We start from the raw sequence: 21,150 nt of genomic DNA, 5'->3' as shown, positions 1-21,150 counted from the left end.
ATTTTGATTACCTGCTTGGTCTCTGTAGGCATTGCATTATACTCATTAAATGTTCCCTTTCCTCCTTCAACTTTTCAAAACGATCTATGTAAGTTTTCCTCTCTCTTTCTCCCCCCACTCCCATTAGTGTCTCTATTAGTGGTTCCTTTTTAAGATAGATATCATAAATCAATTACAGGCAGTATAGCAGAGTCCAATCACCAACCTGAGAAAGAACCAGTTGTGAATCCAGATTCTACCAAGTTCTGTGACCTTGGGCAAGCCACTTTCCTGTCAGTCCCCTTGTTAGTGAAATGGATTATAGAATTGTTACAACGGTTGCACATGATCATTCACATGAAACTGGATGCCCACCACATTATTAAAACTAATAACATTTAAATCAAAGTAGTTATAGACTTGATGGAGTATCTACAAGCAGATATAGATAATTCTGACTTTCTTTCATCTGCATGAGACAAAGTAAGATTCATCTTCTTTTTGTTTTATACAATATTAATCAAGTTAATTTTTTAAAGAGATAAAGTAAGATTCTAATCATCTAACTATCTTGGCATATTGCTGCTCGGTGCAGTGATTGGGTATAGTCTAATTGTTTTAATTAAGTTCATTTATTGGGGAAAATAGAATCCTGAAGGCTAAGATTTTAAAACTAGAAGTGCTTGGGGCGCCTGGGTGGCTTAGTCGGTTAAGCGTCCGACTTTCGCTCCGGCCATGATCTCGCGGTTCGTGGGTTCGAGCCCCGCGTCGGGCTCTGTGCTGACTGCCAGCTCAGAGCCTGGAGCCTGTTTCAGTCTGTGACTCCCTCTCTCTCTCTCTGACTCTGACCCTCCCCTGCTCACGCTGTCTCTCTCTCTCCTAGAAATAAATAAAAATATTAAAAAAAAAAAAAACTAGAAGTGCTTGGGCCCTTTAATTATTTGCCACAAACATTTACTGAGAGCCTACTATATTTAAGATATTCAGATGGGCTCCCATAAGATGCACTTTTGTTTTTCTAAAAGAAACTCAGAGTTTAATGAAAAATGATTCTTTATACAGAGACACATAGACTAACTGTGACAGGAGGAATTAAAAAAAGAGGAAGACTTTTTAACAGCATGTTCCTGTAAGTAAGCACATTCTAGAATGTGCTCTTAGAAATTGTCAGAACTTGCTTCCCACAGTTCTTCCTCAGAATGAGATCTATAGTTCTCTGTTCATGAAGAGTTAGAAGAAAGCTGTATGTGGTGCTATACTTCCTTCCCAGAATTCTAGAATCAGAATTTAAAACATTATAACAGGGAAAGTGCCAGGCAAACAGCAGGTGCTCAACAAATTCTTAGAATAAGTAAACAGGAAGAGGAGTTGGAATGCACTTCATTTCCAAGTAAGGAGGGCAAACCCTTGGGAAACAAGGTGACTAGTTGAAAGTCGTGCTGGGAATGGACAGAAACCACTGGTATGTAATAGGAGGGAGAAGAAAAAAACCCTCAGACTTACCCTGGAAAGCGAGAGAAAAAAATCTTCATTCCCTTCCCTACAGTGATGGCTGGTAGGAAGAAATACCCTGAGTCTTATCTATTTAACTTGAGACATTGACTCCTTTCATTTATTAACAAATATTTACAGAGTGCCCACTCTGTGCCAGGCGCGGTTTCTGGTGTTTGTGCTCTCATTTGGCTGTAGCAGAGGCAGTGCCAGAGGGAGCTAGGACAATCAATAAACACAAAGGCAATAAGGATGTTACAGTACATCGTATAGCACGGTAAGAGGTGATGGGAGCCATGGAAAAAAGAAAAAGGAGAGCAGGCATGGTGGGTGCTCAGCCCAGACCCTTCTTCAGAGTCGAAGTGCACCCATCCCTCCAGCTGCTGGAATTATTATTAGCTGCTAACGGTCAGAACTGCACCCCTTAACAGGAATTGCTCTCAGCCTCTGGGAATTTCCTCGCCCAAGGGTATGTTCTCCCAGGGTGCCTCAGGAGAAATGCCTGGCTGATCTGGGAATACAAAGGCCCATCCCTTGTCTCTGAGGGCCACCCCAGCCAGGAAGCTCCCTAGAAGGCTGGTTGAGCCTCAGTGGCAGCCATGTTGGATGCCAGCTTCCCTCTTTCTGACCCTGCCTTTCCACTTCCTTACAGCTGTGTGTTCCAAGAACCCCCTGCATGCCATTCTCAGAGACCTGCTCCAGGAAACACAATCCAAGATTGTAGGGTAAGAAGATCAGGAGTGGGAGAACAATGGGTTATAATCTTAAACAGCATGACCAAATCTCATCCGGAGGGTTGTGAGAGCATTTTCCACCGAATGAAAACATAACAATGAAATAAGAATTCTGTGTTTCCCCCCAGCAGTCCTAGGGATAAATAGGCTTGGGGACCCCAGGGAGAGAAGGTATAAGAAAATGGTACCCGAGAGCGGCAAGGACCCCAGCAGCCTGGTAAGAGGCCTGGACCAGGACCAGGAAGTTGGCAATAATTTCTAGGAAAAAGAGGTCTGATATTGTATATGAAGCACAAATCCTCCAGGGATCCTAAACAGTGGGATGGGGCTGGTCTCGGTGCAGTTGCACGAGATGGTGGCTTGAGTGTATTTATTCGACTGTTAAGGAAAGAGAAACACCAGAGGCTGAAAGCCTGCATATGTACGAATGTTATATATTTAGAGTGGTTATCCATTTCTAGTAATCATTGAGAGTAAAATAAAAATATTCTTAAGCAATGGCAACAACAGTGATTTTAAAATTTTTAAGTGGAACTTTAAATGGTATCTTAGGAAATACTGTGAAACCTTTCAACCTTTCATTTCAACATTCACACTCATTGTGATGAAAGCTCTTTATTAATGACAATTTTAGTGCAGGTGAGTCGGACTGTGCTCTATATATCTCAAACAAAACGCCTTTCATTACACCTGCCAATTGGGCAGTGCCCTTTGCGGGGGAGGAGGAAGCTCCAGCTTGAGTCCTGCCAAAGACATCAGCACAGGCCTGGGGTGGAGATCTGATCACCCTGTGCTGGCAATGAAATGGAGAGGAGTTTGAGGAAGAGAAATATTGAGTTTAAGGAACAAAATGAACTGACCCTGTTCAGATTCTAACTCAACCATGGTTTTACTTGGCTCGCATTCTATGCCCAGAGAAGAAAGCAAGAGGTCCTGTCCCTTCCCGAAATTGTGTCTTCCTATGTGAGCTCCATTTTTAAAAGTAAACTTAAGAGGCCCCTGGGTGGCACAGTTGGTTAAGTGTCTCACTTGGGCTCAGTTCATGATCTCACAGTTTGTGGGTTTGAGCCCTGTGTTGGGTTCTGTGCTGACAGCTCAGAGTCTGGACCCTGCTTCAGATTCTGTGTCTCCCTCTCTCTCTATCCCTTCCCTGCTCAAGCTCTGTCTCTCAAAAATTAATATACATTAAAAACAAAAAAATGAACTTAAAAAAATCTCTCATCACAAAGAGCATATATATGGGTAGATGGAAAGGGTTTTGTCGGCCAAAATGCTAATGCTTCCAGCCCAGTGCAGTTTTTTTTTTTTTTTTTAATTGGGTTAAAATGTGCACAACATAAAATTTACCTTCTTAACCATTTTTAAATATACAGTTCAATGCCATTAAGTCCATTCACACTGTTGTGCAACCATCACTACCATCCATCCACAGAAATTTTTATTCATCCCAAACTGAAACCCTATACCCATTAAACACTAACTCCCCACTCCCCCTCCTTCTGGCCCCTGACAACTACCTTTCTACCTTCAGTCTTTATGCATTTGACTATTCTCGGTACCTGATGTAAGTGGAATCATACAGTATTTGTCTCTTTGTGTCAGAATTTCCTTCCTTTTTAAGGCTGAATGGTATTCCATTGTATGTATATGCCACATTTGGTTTATCTGTTCATCTGTCGCTGGACACTTAACGTTGGTTGGTTCCACCTTTGAGCTATTGTGAATAGTGCTGCTATGAACACGGGTGTGACACGGGTGTGCACGCCCCTTGGTGGAATTTTGCTTTCACTTTCCCAGGCAAACTTAGAATGTGATAGAATTTGTTCACGGGCTTCCTTTCTTTCTTTAGACTAGATAGATTTACGTTTATATATATACAAAAGAGAAAGAAAGAAATCTGCCTTTTTCTTTGACTAAATATCATAGAGAGCAATTTTGTCTCTGGCACATGCTATGTGACTTCTCTGAATAAATAGCTCTTCCGCCTTCAACACTTTAATGGATGTGAGAAATAAATACTCGCTGACAGAACAAGTCCTGGAAAATGGACAGCATGGCCATAGTGACCCAGGTTTGGGCTGTTATAGACCCACAACTGGTAATCAAGTGAAGATACATTAGTACTGCAAAAACACACCCAAGTAAGGAACTGTTTAAAGGGCAGAAAAGCCCTAAATTTCAGCTGAATTTTCCTGAGTACCTCAGGACTCAGGCTTTTCATTTTTAATTACTTTTTTATATTGGTTCTTTTGTTTTTTCAATATTTATTTATTTACTCACTCACTCACTTACTTACTTTTTAATGTTTATTGGGGCTCAAACTCACCAACCATGAGATCATGACCTGAGTGGAAGTCAGACAATTAACTGGCTGAACCACCCAGGAGCCCCTATTTTTTTTATTTTTTAGAGAGAGAGGCAGAGAGCGCATGAGCAGGGTAAAGCGGAAAAGGAGCAGAGGAAGAGAGAGAGAGAGAGAGAGAGAGAATCTTAAGCAGGCTCCATGCTCACTCAGCGTGGAGCCTGATGAGGGGCTTGATCCCATGACCCTGGAATCAACACCTGAGCTGAGATCAAGAGTCTGACTCTCACCTACTGAGCCACCCAGGTGCCCCTTCATTTATTTTTTTTAATTGAAGTATAGTTGACATACAATATTGTATTAGTTTTGGGTATACAACATAGTGATCCAGCATTTATATACATTACAGAGTAATGACCACCATAAATCTAGCTACCATCTGTCACCAGACAAGGTTGGTACAATACTAGGAACTGCATTTCCTATGCTGTGGATTGCATCCAGTGTCTTATTTATTTTATAGCTGGAAGTTGGTACCTTAGAGTTCTCTTGCCCTATTTTACCCATTGCCTCTGGCAACCACTAGATTGTTCTCTGTATCTATCTCTGTTTCTGTTTTGTTTGGTGTGTTTGTTTTGTTTGTTAGATTCTACATATAAGGGAAATCATATGGTATTAGTGTATTTGTCTTTTTCTGATTTATTTGATTTATTTCACTTGGCAAAATACCCTCTAAGTCCATCCATGTTGTTGCAAATGGCAAGCTTTCATGACTAAATAATATTTCACTATCTAATGATGGATACTTAGGTTGCTTCCATATTTTGGCTATTGTAAATAATACTGCAATACACATAGTGGTGCAGCTATCCTTTCAAATTAGTGTTTTCATTTTTTTTTCCAGATAACTATCCAGAAGTGCAATTGCTGGATCATAGAGTAGTTCTATTTTCATTTTTTTGAGGAAGCTCCATACTGTTTTCCATGGTGGCTGCACCATTTTGCTTTCCCACCAACAGTGCATGAGGGTTTCCTTTCCTCTGCATCTTCACATACACTTGTAATTTCTTGTCTTTTTGATAATAGCCATTCTGACAGGTGTGAGATTGTATCTCTCTGTGGTTTTGATTTACATTTCTCTAATGATGAGTGATGCTGAGCATCTTTTCATGTGTCTGTTGGCCATCTGGATGTCTTCTTTGGAGAAATGTCTATGCAGATCCTCTGCCCATTTTTAAATTGCATTGTTTGTTTTTTAAATATTGAATTATGTGACTTTTTAAATATATTTTGGATATTAACCTCTCACTTATATCACTTGCAAATATCTTCTCCCATTCAGAAGGTTCTTTTTTTGTTTTGTTGGTGGTTTCCCTTGCTATGCAAAAAGTTTTAGTTAGACATAGTCCCATTTGTTTATTTTTGCTTTTCTTGTCCTTACCTGAGGAGACATTAAAAAAATATATATATTGCTAAGACCAATGTCCAAGAGTTTACTGCCTATGTTTTCTTCTAGGAATTTCATGGTTTCTGGTCTTACATTTAAGCCTGCAGTACATTTTTAGTTTATTTTTTTATATGGTGTGTGAAAGTGGTCCAGTTTCATTCATTCTTTTGCATGTAGTTGTCCAATTTTCCTAAAATTTATTTATTCTTATTTACTTATTTTTTAAGTTTATTTATTTATTTTGAGAGGGGAGAGGACAGAGAGAAAGAGAGAGAGAATCCCAAACAAGCTTCTTGCTGTCAGTGTGAAGCTCAACCTAAGGTTTAATCTCACAAACTATGAGATCATGACCTGAGCCAAATTCAAGAGTCTGATGCTTAACCAAGTTAAGCACCCCTCCAACACCATTCATTGAAGTGACTGTATTTTCTTGGAGCTGAGACTGTTAACTCATGATAAGACAATATGAGTTAATTGGGAATAAGTACCTGAAGGGTTGACTCTGTGCTCTCCCATCTTGTTGCTCAATAATATCTCAGATGGTTCATGGTTAAGACTTCATATGAGCCAAATGATGGGACAAAGAATATACCATCTCACAGCTCAGATTGCACTGTTGACTCAACCAGCAGTGTTGTCCGTGGCCAAAGGAGAAGACACTCAACAGCTGTGAATGCTTAGGGCCTCTAGAGCCCAGGACCCAGTTGCAAGACCTGGACTGACTCTGACACAGGGCCAAATTAGGAGCTACATGGCCCCTCGTCTTTGCTTTTCCTTAACACGTCCACTTCCATTTCTCTTTCCATCTTCTGCCTTTGTTTACTCCTTGTGAATGTGACTCAGTAATGCCACTAACCTTGAGTTTACAACATTACCTCTGTCAGTCACAGAGTTCATCATTCTGTCAGTTGTGTCTGCGTTTCTCAGTTGAAAATTTTGACGGAGACTCTGATTGACAAGGTTTTGACTCCTTATCCAATCCAAGGCGTCCAGTAGCCTGGGTGGTGATAGGGGCAAAGTAGGGGAGGTGGAGAGAATGACGGTGGAGATATTATGATATCAAAGGCTACCCTTTTTAGAGACTGCAGTGGGCAGCCAATGAGACAAGCCTGGAGCACTGATTGAAAGCAAATTGAATGAAAGAATAAATAGGTTGGAAATGAAGAGAGACATCTTTCTCCTCAGCTCATAACCCTTGCCCTGTTTAGCTTCCATTTCTCCTTGTGCAATATATGACCCTCTAGACATGACTCATTCATTGGAGAGACTGTAAAACCTCTGCAGAAGTAAAGCATTGTGATTTTGCTGTTCATTTATGGAAAGTCATTGGTTATGTTAATTAATTAGCCAGTTAATTGACTCATCACCCCTTCAAATGTTTACTGAATGTTGTCTATGTGCCAAGCACTCTGTTCTGTCTCTCCCCTCAATGTACACAGAGTCTAGACTGCATTTAGCTTAAGGATAACACAAGATTTCCCAACATTTGGTGAGAATTTTCCAATCCCCCAGATAATGTCCAGGAGCTTTCCATATATTATCTCATTTAATCCCTATGCAATTTAAAGTGTTAGGTTTATAATTTCTCTGATGTAGGGATTAAACCAAGTCTCAAAAAGGTAAATAGTTGAGCCAAATCACACAAGTAATTAAGTAGAGTGATCAAGAATGACACTCTACATGGTCTTTTGCAAAGTTTGTACTTTTAGCCCTACTTTAAACTGCTTCATACAAGGCATAAATTCTTCCCCATCTTAATTCATACACCAATCAGGACTCCACACCCCTTAGCAAAGTCATAAATACAAGTAGGCAGGCAGGGAAGACGTGATTGAAATACACATTCTGTGTAAGTAGATGTCTAAATCCTGGAAAGAAGTATAACCCAGATGTGTCAAGTTTAAAGTGAATTTAAAAAAAATACTGTGCCATTCTAATGATTTAAAATCTTTGAAACATTTACCTTTATTTATGAGTTGTTAGTGGCTAGAAAAAAAATAATAAAGCATGGAAATGTACCTGAAAAAAACACAAACAACATTCAATCTCCAGAAAAAACTAGAGTTTACAATGATTTTAAAAGTCACATCACTTATATTAAACATTAAAAAGAATTTCAAGTTGGCCATAGATAGACATTATATTAAATTCATTTTGGTTGTATAATTCAATATAACATCATTATCATTTCCTTTATTCTTTAAACTATTTTTTAAGTTTAATTTTTTATTATTCTGAGAGAAAGAGAATGAGCTGGGGAGAGGCAGAGAGAGAGAAAGAAAGAGAAGAATCCCAAGCAGGCTCTGCACTGTTAGCTCAAAGCCTGACATGGGCCTTGAACTCACAAACCATGAGATCATGACCTGAACCTCAACTAACTGAGACACCCAGTCACCTTGTTCCTTTATTCTTAAAGGAAATTACATTCTCCGGGATTTTCTTTCTGAACTTTTCTCTAGTTGTAAGTTCCATCCATTTGTTTAAATCTATTTTCATATTCTCTCTTATGTATGAATATACACAGGGTTTAAAAATAATTTAAGTAGTATTTTTTAATTTAAGGATAAATTAGAATACTCAGAAATTTTAATCACTTTGTTATGTCACTTTAATTAATAACATATAGAGCCATCATGTTACTTAATCCAAAAATAGTTATAAAATAACTACCTTGGAATTTCAATACGATGACTGGAATGGACTTTGTAACCTGAAGATATCTGAGCTCTAAAACCCTTTCCCCAAATAGCCTTCTCTTGATGCAGCAACACGATTCTGGCTGTGCCCTATAGCTCTGCTCCCCTTCCTGGAAAACCCATGCATATGGTCTGTGACCCCACTGTACCCACTACTTCACCCCATTCTTACAGCTCCACTGAGCTTGATCTTGTCAAGTGTCACCTTGTTGCCAAAGCAGAGCTGACTTCTACTAATTCTCAAAGTTTCAGCAACATCAGCTACAGCTCATAACTCCCTATTTCTTAAAATAATTTTTTTAAGTTTATTTATTTGTGAGAAAGAGTGTATGGTGTGGGTATGAGTGGGGGAGAGGTTGAGTGAGAGGGAAAGAAGAAGAATCCCAAGCAGTTTCTGTGCTGTTGGCACTGAGCCCAATGTGGGACTTGAATCCATGAATGTGTGAGATCATGATCTGAGTCGAACTCAAGAGGTGGATGCTTAACCACCTGAGTCTCTCAGGTGCCCCTTTTAAAACAATTTTACTTTCTCTTGTTTTTGCACACCATACTCCCCTAGCTTTCCTTCCCACTCACTGATCATCTCTTTTCTGTCTCTTTCTCTTGAGCCCAGACTCTAGCTCCAGTCTGGGCATGTCCTCCCTGTCTACATGGTCTCTCTACAATACTCCATCTTGACCCACTGCTTTAAATACCGTCAACATTCAGGTAACTCCTACATGGCTATCTCTGCCCTGACTCCTCCCTGAGAGCTGACTACTCACTTGACATCTCCATTGGAACATCTAATAGGCATTTCAACCATATAATGACAAAAATGCCACTCTCAGTTTTCCACCACCAGCCTGCTCCTTGCTAGTTTTTCTCAGCCCAGGAGGTGATTCTATAATTGGTTCTGTTGTTAAGGTCAAAAATAAAAAATCTAAGATTTGTATGAAATTCTTCTCTATTTATTCAATACCCCTGTACCCCCATTCCCAATCTGGTTTATCAGCAATACACCCCAGCTCTACCTTCAAAGTATTTCCTGAGTCCACCTAAACCTTTCGATCTCCAAGGTTGCTACCCTAGTCCATGTCCTCCCCTCTTGTCCCTGGGACCCTGTGTAACTGCTGGTCTCTCTCAATTCCACCCTTGAAGCATGACCTGGCTTCAGCCCGTCTCTGCACACTCATCTTCTACCACTTTGCCTGTTACCCTCAGACCTGCCACCTGTCCTTGACCACGCCAAGCTCGCCCCAGTCCCATACTTTCCCAGGGGCTTCTCACCGTCTCCACTGTCTCCTCCCCCAACAACCCAAATGGGAGCAGACCCTCTGGTCCCTCTACCCCGTAAGTCTTTGTAAATTTTCTTAGGACATCACTCTATAAATGTATCTTGTGTATTTATTGATTTTTTAATGTGTATTTTGTCTTTCCCCTCCAGAACTGAAGCTCATGGAAAATAAGAACTCCTATATCTTTAGCCCTAGAATTATCCTTGTTCTTAGTCCTCTGAACGGTGAATGATTTTAGTTCCAGGACTATCACATATCCTTTGTCTTTTTCTGTGCAAAATTTCCCACCGTGTTTGTCATTTTACAATAGCTTTGCCTACAGCTTTTGCCACTTACCGTAAATAAGTAGGCATTTTTTAACTTGTTATTTAACCATAGCCACAAGCATCCTTTTAATAATTGTGTAAATACTGTATTCCACAGTTGTTTACTTTGGTTTATTTTATTGTAACTTGACCTTTAAATCATTTCTAATTTTCCCTGTTATATGCGACATATTCACTGGGGCGTACGGGCACACATGCGTGTGCATTGCTGTTTCATCTGTGCTTCTGGAACTAAATAGATAGAGGTCCTTGATTACTGTAGCATCCTTTCAGAGCGCTGGGTGCCTGGTCTGGCTTGAGTGAGGAGAAAAAGCTAGAGTCTGGAGTGCAATTAGCATTTGAATTAATGACATGAGGATAAACAGGTGATTATCCCATTTAACAGCTGTTGAATGGTGTTAAAGAGACACTGTCTGACAGCTTGAGCTGCAAATGTAGGATTTATTAACAATGATTAAGGAAAAAAAAGGAAAGAACTATTTTTTTTAATAAATGAAAATAGGATTTCAAAAATTAAGTCCTTTCACAGTGCTTTAAGCAAAACTCAACTCAACTGATTTCCAACTCCTAAATCAAGTTCCTTGTTTAAAAATGAATAGTGCAAATAATCACATTTCATAACTTCCTGCCTTTTGTCTGAATGGCTCAGAGTGATTTATAGATATTCTCACAGTACCCCTTCAGTTAGGCAAGGGGCACTTAATAATGATCCAATATTTGCATTTTGCCTGTGGGGAAACTGAGTCATAGACTGGCCACAGACTTTCACAGGGTCATATTCAGAAGTAGAAGAGACACAATTAGAACTCAAGCTTCAGACTTGAAGCATCGGCTTCTAAAATAACACTTTTTTTTCTTGGGGAAAAGTGTATTGAGAGTTTCAGAGTTAGCAACAGGTGAGAACATTTTTATTGTACATGATGTTTATCTTGACAGTTTCCCTTTAATTACGTGTTTCAGTTTAGAGCTGTGGGAACCCTTGCAGTCTGAGTTGGTTGGGGCCTTACCAGACATATCATTGCTACAATTTGCTTTGTTTTCACGCAAGCTTATGTTTTGTGATTTATTTGCCCTAAATTTTAGGTTTGTGAATTTAGGGTCAAAACAGGTGTAAACAGGGGTGGGATGCCTGAGTGGCTCAGTCAGTTAAGCATCCAGCTCTTGCTTTCTGCTCAGGTCATGATCTCACAGTTTGTGGGTTCGAGCCCTGCGTTGGGCTCTGCGCTAACAGTGCAGAGCTTGCTTGGGATTCTCTATCTCTCACTCTCTCTCTCTTCCTCCTCCACTCACACCACGCCGTTTCTCTCTCTCTCTCAAAATAAATAAATAAACAAATAAACTTAAAAACAGATGTAAAGATGCCATGGGTTAANTGCGCTAACAGTGCAGAGCTTGCTTGGGATTCTCTATCTCTCACTCTCTCTCTCTTCCTCCTCCACTCACACCACGCCGTTTCTCTCTCTCTCTCAAAATAAATAAATAAATAAACTTAAAAACAGATGTAAAGATGCCATGGGTTAGCATTACCACTAGTGGTCTAGGTTTTCAAGAAGTTCTACAAAACTCAGCACAACTTTCATTGAGCCAACCTTCCCTCGATGATGAAGCTGCACAGCCTTCTTAGCAAAAGGCATGCTGGGAAGAGTGTGAGTTTGATAAATGCAAATATCATTTTCTCCCAATGGACATGTGTGTACAGGCACCAAAGTCACAAAGAACAAAACAAAGGGAGACAGTATACCAGCTCTACTGGGCTTTGCTCCACTCAAACTTCCCAATAGAACACTCAGAAACAGATGTATTTTACTCCTAAACACAAAACAAAACAAAAACCTTAAAATGCTTTTTTGTCAAGGAAATGAAAATCATTATTCTTTAGAAAGCTGATTTTGACTATTGGTGAAAAAGTAAAAGTAGATACCCCGTACTGAATTCTTTTCTATTTAGCCATCAGGTCATTTATGCTGCTATTTGGATGAGGGAAGATAATAAAGTCATCTGCCTGTTAGTAGGTTGACTTGCCTCTGGCTTACTATTTGCATGTATGTAAATAATCTCCTTCTTTCATTTTCTTCTTCTTTTTAAAAAATGATCAGCAAGATAATCCAAGATAATCCAAGGGGCAGGTCATTCTAAATGGACACCTGGCATTTGATTTGCTTTTGAAAGAACTCATCTTTGTATTTTTTTTTTTTTTTTNCGAAAGTCGGATGCTTAACCGACTAAGCCACCCAGGCGCCCCAAAGCTGAACAACTCTTTTTTTTTTTTTTTTTTTTTTTTTTTAGAGACAGTGATAGTGAGGAAGAAGGTTAGGGTAGGATTGGTTTCAGTTAGATTTACTATACGGATGTCCCAAATATTGTGGGGAATGGACTTACACAAAAACCCACTCATTGTTTAGTTGAAAATCAAATTTAACTGGGCATCCTGTATTTTTTATTTGCTAAATCAGTTTAACTGGTCAGGTGTGAGCTGGAAAGTCTTTACTCGAAAGGCATCCTGGGGGTTTTCCCAGTCCACTCCCTGTAGCTGGAGGGGCTCCATTTTGTTTGGTTTGGACCTTGAAATAGGTATTCTGTTCCAGTGGCGTGCTACCTCCTTCCCCATGAGACTGATGGGAGTAATAACAGTTTCTAAAGATCTTCCTTATTCTCAGTTAATACATTATAGTAATGAAACTTATTACTCTAAATGAACCCTGGTTAGCTGCTCTTGCTCTCCTATCTATTAAGGACGGCCTACAGGCTATTAAGACAAGCCAAAGGGGTGGGAGGAAGGCGGGAGAGGAAAATGTGGAGATGCAGTGAGACCTTCACTCTCCTATCAGCTGTTCTAGAACAGCTCTTTCAGCAGGAAAGCATTGCTGCGTGAAGTTTTATGCTCCGAATGATGCTTCTGCTCATAGGAAACTTTTCAATGTGTTTCCTCCATGGGTGTCTGGGTCTTTTGTTTTCAGCTGTGCTTTGCACAGGAGCTGGAAAGCTAACTCCCCAAAAGTGAACTTCCTCTCCTTCTATAAACTGACCCCTGGTGGTTGCTATAGCAACTGCAAAGAGCGCATAATGAGCTGTGTAAACAAGCCTGATTCCCAGTGCTGGAGCTGGGCGAGCCCACAGGAGAGAGAAGGGGAAGGAATTTGATGGGCCTGAAAAGTGGTTCTTGGGGAGAGTTGGAGGCGCTGCAAAACATCTCCGCCCCGCCCCACCCCTCCCTTCTCTTCTCTCCTCTTCTCTCACCTCTTGACTTCCCACCAGGCCAGGCAAGGAGACAAAGGAAGTAGGAGGGTGGCATGCAGGGGCCTGCCTTTAACGCTGTGAAGTTGAACACCATGCTACTGACAATGAAATCTGAACATTTACACAGAGCCCTGGGCTAGAGATGTGCCAACCTGACCCTGAAAAACAAACCACCTGTGTCACTGCCACACCTGCTTCAGGTTGGCTGGGTACTAGGGGAATGGGGTTCTACAGCCCTCCTCCACTCTTCTGTCTAATAACTCAAGCAGAACTGCAGACAGAAGCCCAAAGATTTCTGAGACCTGCACTCAGAAATGTTGATGCTTTGTCCCTTTTGAGACGGCGGGAAGGCTCTGAAGGCACAGGGTACCTAAGGTATGATTATGAAGCCAAACACACACACACACACACACACACACACACTTGTTTTCTTCTCCAGGAACTTGGCTGCTATTTGCAGGAAACTTTGTGCATATAATAGCAGAGGCTGCAGCGTGATTTTCAGTTCTCTTTGGTTAACTCTCACCCACCCTCGTCCAACTTGCTGCAAAGGAATGGTTTTGTACATTAAATATGAACTTTATGATGCATTTGGCACCATGACATCCTCCTGAACAGATGATTCACATTGGGGGAGCGGGTGTGGAATCCTGTGTTTTAGGTCTTTAACATGGTCAGTGTAGATTTTCTTCTTTCTGTGAAAATCAGTGTTCTCTCAGTCCCCCTGATAAGAAGCCTAGTGTCATGAACCATATTTACTCTGAGAATAATCATTTTTTATGGTGCTCTTACCTTTTGTAGAGTGCTCCCACCTCTACTATTTCATTAGACCCTTACAACAACCCCCAGAATCACACAGGGGAAATTACATGTCTAATGAATTTGTCAGATGGAGACACAAACAAAGGAGAGATTAGATGACTATATTGCAGAGATACTGGGGCTTAAAACTGGGTGTAAAAGGAACTATTGAGGTATGTATTGCTATTATTACCAAGATATCAAATCTGCTTGTATTTATATGAGTCAAGAAGCTAAAGAAAATTTCTGTAAGCTACATACTACAAATAAACTATAAAGCATTAGATTTATAGAGCATTTCTTCTAATATATTCAGATAATTCCACCTAATACTATTCCTTATATTATCTTTTCATAATAGGTGACCAGGTCCTACTGTTTTAGTTTGATTCCTAATTCTTGCCTGGCCTTCAATTTTGTCATCTGCTATTAAAATATTGCCATCATTTTCCTTTTTAAACCCGTATTCATGACTATTGTCCAAGGCTGACATGCTTAAGTTTATTCTTTTTAGTTAGAAAGAAGAAATAACAAGTCTCTCCATCCTTCTTGCTTTTCCTACAAAATTTCTTCTTTTCTCCTTTTAAATTGAGTCAAGGGCTGCAGTTTTTGTGGGAACACCCCTCTCTGATGGGTGGGCCATGCCTTTGTGAGATTTGGGGGGAGATGAAGGGACGGAACTCTGGGCTAGCCATGCCCTTTCCTTGGGGAACATACAGGAATTTATGAAAGGTAGCAGTATTTTGGAACACACCCTTTTCTTATTGCTGTTCAATGGTGAAGAGAGATGACTGTCTTCTTCTAGATATAATCCATGATTCCCAGGGACCTGTCAGTGGCAGCCTCTGTGGGTGGGATTGCCAGAGAATCAAAGAATACATTCATTCTCTAAGACCCAGGGACTAGATTCTGATGGCATCCAGTCCCTCCCTTGGAACAAGATTGGTGCCTTTGTCACTGGAAGGTATCAGTAGTGTTGAGGTTTTCACAGAGACCACATTTTCCAACCCCAGCTCCAGGCATTATTCCCTCAGATGGTGCAAGATATTACCAGCAGAATTTTCAGACTGGGATGCCTCCTCCCTTAGGTTGAAAACATCAGCAAGCCAAGACCTCCCCAGTTACAGGAGCCAGTCCATTCTACGGACAAGGGGGTCCCTTGAATTTTGGGCTCTTCCAGGTCATACACAGGGGCCTCCTCCCCCTAGGAGGAGTAACTCTTGATATCTCCTTGAACATAAAAGCTCAAGTTTAAGTTCTTAGAGCAGAGAGCGNGGGGAGGCTCAACCTTAGAGATATTTCATTGGAACTAGGTTTTCCCACATTTTAAAACTCAGGGTTCCTTTCATTGTCAAAACATTCTTGTGCGATAGCAGTTGTGATTTTATTCATTCTAGACTAAAGCTGTCTGGTAGAAAACTTGTGGGAATTGGAAGCAGGATCCTGAAGAGATATTTGCACACCCATGTTCACAGTAACATCATTCACAATGGTCAGATATTGGAAGCGACCCAAGTGTCCAATGACAGATGAATGGACAAACAAAACATGGTCTATACATACAATGGAATATGATTCAGCCTTAGAAAGGAAGGAAATTCTGACAAGGCTACAACGTGGATGAACCCTGAGAACATTGTGCTCAGTGAAACAAGCCAGTCACAAAAGGACAATGATTGTATGATTCCATCACATGAGGTCTCTAGAGTAGGCAAGTTCACAGGAACAGAAAGTGAAAGGGTGGTTGCCAGGGGCTGGGTAGGTGGCAGTGGGAGGGGAGTAGGGAGTTAGTGTTGAATGGGTGCAGAGTTTCCGCTGGGGATGATGAAAACGTTCTGGAGATGGATGATGATGATGGATGCCCAACAGTGTGAAAGTACTTAATGACACTGAACTGTACACTTGAAAAAGGGTTAAGATGGTAAGTTTCATGTTAAGTGTATTTTACCACAATAAAAAAAAAGAATGAGTGAGAATAATTTTAATAATATATCACATTTTACCCAGCAGAACCAGAACATGATCAGTTCACAAGTAATCAATGCTAAAATGATGAAGATTGTTTGTATTTTTTTATATGAAGTATTTGAAAACCACTTTATATTTTACACTTTCAGAATACTGCAAGTGTCCACATGTCAAGTGCTCTGTAGCCACGTGTGGCTAGTGGCTATCATATTGGATGTATTGCTTTAGACAATATGTGGTAGGAATATGGCTTCAAGGACCCCTTGTGGTTGCTTCCAGATTCCCGGAACTCCTTAAGCCGTGGGCTGGGATATTGTGGACAGTAACACACCAGGTGTCTTTCCCCTCCTAAAAGAAAGAGATGAGAGAAACAGGTCATCACCCTGAGGTGGTAACAGCAAGGTACTCAACCTGGACTGAGCAATTATCCTCAGATATGGTTTAGTAACTAAGGTTGCTGATATCTGAGAAAAAAAAAAACCAAAAACAAAAACAAAACCCCAACCAAAACAAAGTCCTTAAGAATTGGCAATATACAAGGCAAAGGATTTGATTTAGGGATAATTAGGCTTGATGGGAAAAGTCTCATGGGATCTGGCATCCTTATTACTGTTTAAAAAAAAGTGCTAATATGATCCTTCTTGGACAGCTTGTTAATGAGTCAGTTTCTTTCTTTCTTTCCTTCCCCTTCTGTCATTCCTTCCCTTCTCCCTTCCTTCCTTCCCTTGTTTCCTTAATTTAAGTGTTCTTGTCAGGTCCTCTCTGACAAGTGTCTATTTCTCTGGAAGTCTGATAAGAGCTGTTCCTCTGCCTCCCCCCAACCCCTTCCTCTTTGTTTCTCAGGCTGGGGAGGCAGAGAACATGGCCTGCTTCCCTGGCAAACTGAAGCAGAGGGTGCAGTTCCCCCCACAGCCACCCTGATGCTGTGGGGGAATCCAGAGAGTTTCTGGACTCATTGAGAATGCTAAGCCTCCTCCCAGAACTTCTGGCTTCTCTGCTGGGGATGCGGAGGGTCTGCACTGCAGCTTAATCCACTGCTGCAAATTCCTGTGCTTCCAGAAACCACTCCTTCACCTGTGAGAGACTCCCAACTTACTGGGCATCCAGGGAAGACAAAATGGAGCCTGACCCCATGGCCCAGGAAGGGAGAGTCCTGTTATGCACGCCTGCCAGTTCTTAGGATGATATGCACCTGATTTGATTGAAAGGCTGCCCACCAGCCTGCCAAACTGCAGATGAGCACCACATATGCCAAATGAAGGTGGTGAGCAGAGAATGAGCAAGGCTTGGTCCAACTGTCCTGTGCTGGGTGAGTGACGCCGTGGAGTGTGTGTATGTGCACACTGATAAATAAGCAGGGTGGGAGGTAGAGGCAGAAAATGGGCCGGTTTCAGTTCCTATCATGGTTTTACAACCTCAGAGTTAATTTCCTCCTCCGGAAAGTCAAGGGAACAGCTGTCACCAGCCATGCAAAGTCCTGTTGCCTCTGGGGTGCTGGCTAGTAAAGGCAGCTCGGTAAGCACAGAGGCAGGGCTTGGATTTCTCAAGCTTGAGCAGGAACAAATTGCTAGGAGGGGAAGGGGCGTGGCTAACAGCACAGGGTCTGCCCCTTCTGAAATAGGGCCACCCCTGTACCCCCTCCTAGGAATTGCAAAACGCATCCTTGTTGGCTAGGCCTCCCTGCCCCCCTGAATCCTCACGTCCCCACAGAAAGAGAAGTGTGGCCCAGTGTTATTCTCATTTTCAACAACATAGCTTTGTTTGGCTGCATGGGCTTCGAAGAGAACCCTGGGATGTTTTGACCCCAGAGTTGGGGGGAAATCAGTGACCAGATTCAGGAAATCACCAGATTCAGGAAAATGGTTGAAGGAGCCCTGTGGCTCCAGTTCTGTGCAGATCAAAGAATACCCTCCCAGACCCAGCTCTGGGGACTAGGCTTCCTGAGGCATCCGCGCAGATGAGAGGTTTGGAATCAGAGGTCACTAGCCGCCAGGCCTTCTTCCGCCTCTGACAGCTGTGGGTGACTCTTTGCTATGCCCACCGCTATCAGGCCCCACGGAACAAGTTCTCAGCACCCAGGCTGCACTGAGCATTTACAGCAGACAATCCAAGGCAAATAAGGATAACAGCATCGACGTTACTTTGATTCCCCTTGGGATTAATGTCACATGAATAAACAGTCCACAAAGCCTATATTCATAGAAACGCTTAGGATGTAGAATAGGAGCCAAATGGTGCCTGTGGACAGCCTAGGCCAGGGGGACAGGGAGGAGGGAATGGGGCTCAGAGGGAGCAGAAGCCTGGGGGGTGGGGTACCTGTTCCAGGATTTAGAAGTGGCTGCATTTGCAAAGTAGCCAGAGTCAGCCTTGGTAGGCAGGACGTGAGACCAAGCAGGGAACTCAGTCACAAGAGCTGAACCCAAACCAGTGCAGGGACCAGGAAAAAGAAACAATACTCATTAACTGAGCTGTCCTGTGGAACCAGCTGGGCTCATTTCATGTTGCATTTGCTCCAGTACCCGTGGCCCTTAAATTCCCTTTCGGGGGATTTTTAAGCCTTGTGCTAGGTTGAAGATTACACTTTATTTTATTTTTTCAAGAAAAAAAGTTTGAAGCAAATATGGTGAAATGTAAAAGCTAATAAGTGGATACCTGGGCTCTGAGATATTATTCCTCTCCTTTCTCCTTTTAATTATTTTTGGAATCAAGAAAAAAATCTATTTAAAATGAAGGAACTGAACATTCTTTATTTTATCTGGCCGCAACCATTTGGGGATGCGGTGGACTCTCCCCTCTCACCTCCTTTGTTAAGATTCCAGGCAGGGTGCACAGACAGCTGGGCATTGCACAACCCCCCCGCCCCCCGCACACCTGCAGGCAGCAGCACCAGCCTGGGGTTGGCATACCAGGAAATCCTGGTCCTGGTATCACCACATCCTTACAGCTCAGCTGATCTCCAGGCAGGCAGTGGAGGGAGGCTTCTTTGGCCTCTGAGGCTGGCTGGGAACATCCAGGGTGAATCATCGGGAAGTCAGTAGTAATCTCCCCTGTTTTGCAAAGAGTGGGGGAATGGCAGCACCACAGGGTGACCTGCCTAAAGCCACAGAGGGAAGATAAATAACTAGGAGGAAGCACCAGAGCTGAAAATCTCCAGCCGAGATTTAAGGCCTGAGCCCCGGGAGTGGTTCTGGGAAGCGCTTGGCTCTCCCAGAGAAGGGCCCCATGTGATGCGATCATGGGTCTCAGTGGAGCCCTGACCATTCGGTGGCGTCTCTGGGCCACGTGGCCTACCCCTGACCAGGCTCCACAGAGTTGCCCTCTGGCACAAATCCTTGCCAGTTCTCTGCAGGCCAGCTCCCAGGAGAGGGACCCACAACTTGGGCACTTAAAGAAGGTGGCTGGCAGCTCAGGAACTGGTAAGACTGGTTTCCAAGCTGGCAGCCACTAATTAATGCCAGGAGGACACAGTTAGGAGAGGCAACTGGGTGGGCAGAAGGTGCCACCAATGTACAGGAGGCTAGAAAATCTTCTGGAATCTCCAACTCTACTTCGGGCCATCTGCCCTGGACATTTTCCCCTAAGATCCAATCCTGTTATATAGTGCTCCCTTTGCTAAACCATCTAGGAGTAATTGTGTTGGAAGTAAACTCCAGGTGCCCGGCATCCCCTTACAGAATTTACCGGGGGATCTGATTTTACTCTAAACCACTTACTATCGTCTCAGAACGAGTTAAGACCACAAAACACTTCCAAACGTCGAGTGTGGCTTGGATTAAAAGTGTTCCTTTTAGTCTGCCTGGCTGGCTGGCTCATAGATGGAGCATGTGACTCTTGAGCTCGGGGTCATGAGTTCAAGCCCCACGTCCAGCACAGAGCTTACTTAAAAAGAGTTTCTGGGGTGCTCAGAAACTGGGTGGCTCCATCAGTTAAGTGTCTGACTTCAGCTCAGGTCATGGTCTTCCAGTTCCTGGGTTCGAGCCCCATGTTGAGCTCTGTGCTGACAGCTCAGAGCCTGGAGCCTGCTTCGGATTCTGTGTCTCCCTTTCTCTCTGCCCCTCCCCTACTTGTGTTTTATTTTCTCTCTCTCTTTCAAAATAAATGAACATTAAAAAAAGAGTTCCTTTTATAGAGGAATTTTATTTTTGTTGTCCAGATTTGAAGTATCCTAACATCTTACATAGAATATTTGCTTTGAGTATGTCTGCTTCAGTCCCTTGGGAACCAATGTCATCCTTTAGGGTGTCAGCTTTAACAGTCTGGTCTTCTGTTCTCTCAGGGTGTTTGAAGAGGTGGTTCTGTTAGCTACTCCAGAAAAAGAGTCCTCCCATATTTTTTAAGAGAGGCAAAGTGTCATTAGCCTGGACTATTTATCAGTGGTTTTTGAAGACAGGGAAATGTTTATTTTATGAGAACATTTGTCCCACCTTAATTTGCAAGGGATTAAAAAAAAAGGCACTGCCATGAAACATAATAGGAAAGTATTCAGTTCTTGTGAAACACATTAATGCTTGTGATAGAATTTCTTCTGCATAAAAACACCTTAGACATAATTTTCCAATTGTACCATCTTCCGTGCTGTCTCTGTACTGTGTTTTTTCAAAGCCCACAGAGGGGAGATGAGGGAGGTGTTTGAAGGGGGTCCCCACAGTCCACTTGCCTTCCCTCACAGAGTTCAAATGACTTGTGTTGTTCTCTGCTTCCTTACCCAGAGGAAAGTCCCCATGGCCCATTTTCTGTGCAGTGCTTTTCCACTCTTTCATAATCTATTATTGTGACCTTGAGATTCAGAGTGGAGGCTTTGGCAGGGTGTGCTTCACGTGGAGCCAGCACGGCTGGCGTCCGTGCCCTGGTCCTACATGCTCGTGGCTGTGGCTGCCCTGTGCTCCCGAGAG

Source organism: Crocuta crocuta, unplaced genomic scaffold (genome assembly GCF_008692635.1).
Source record: "Crocuta crocuta isolate KB4526 unplaced genomic scaffold, BGI_CrCroc_1.0 scaffold24, whole genome shotgun sequence".
NCBI lineage: Eukaryota > Metazoa > Chordata > Mammalia > Carnivora > Hyaenidae > Crocuta > Crocuta crocuta.
This window is presented reverse-complemented; position numbering follows the sequence as displayed.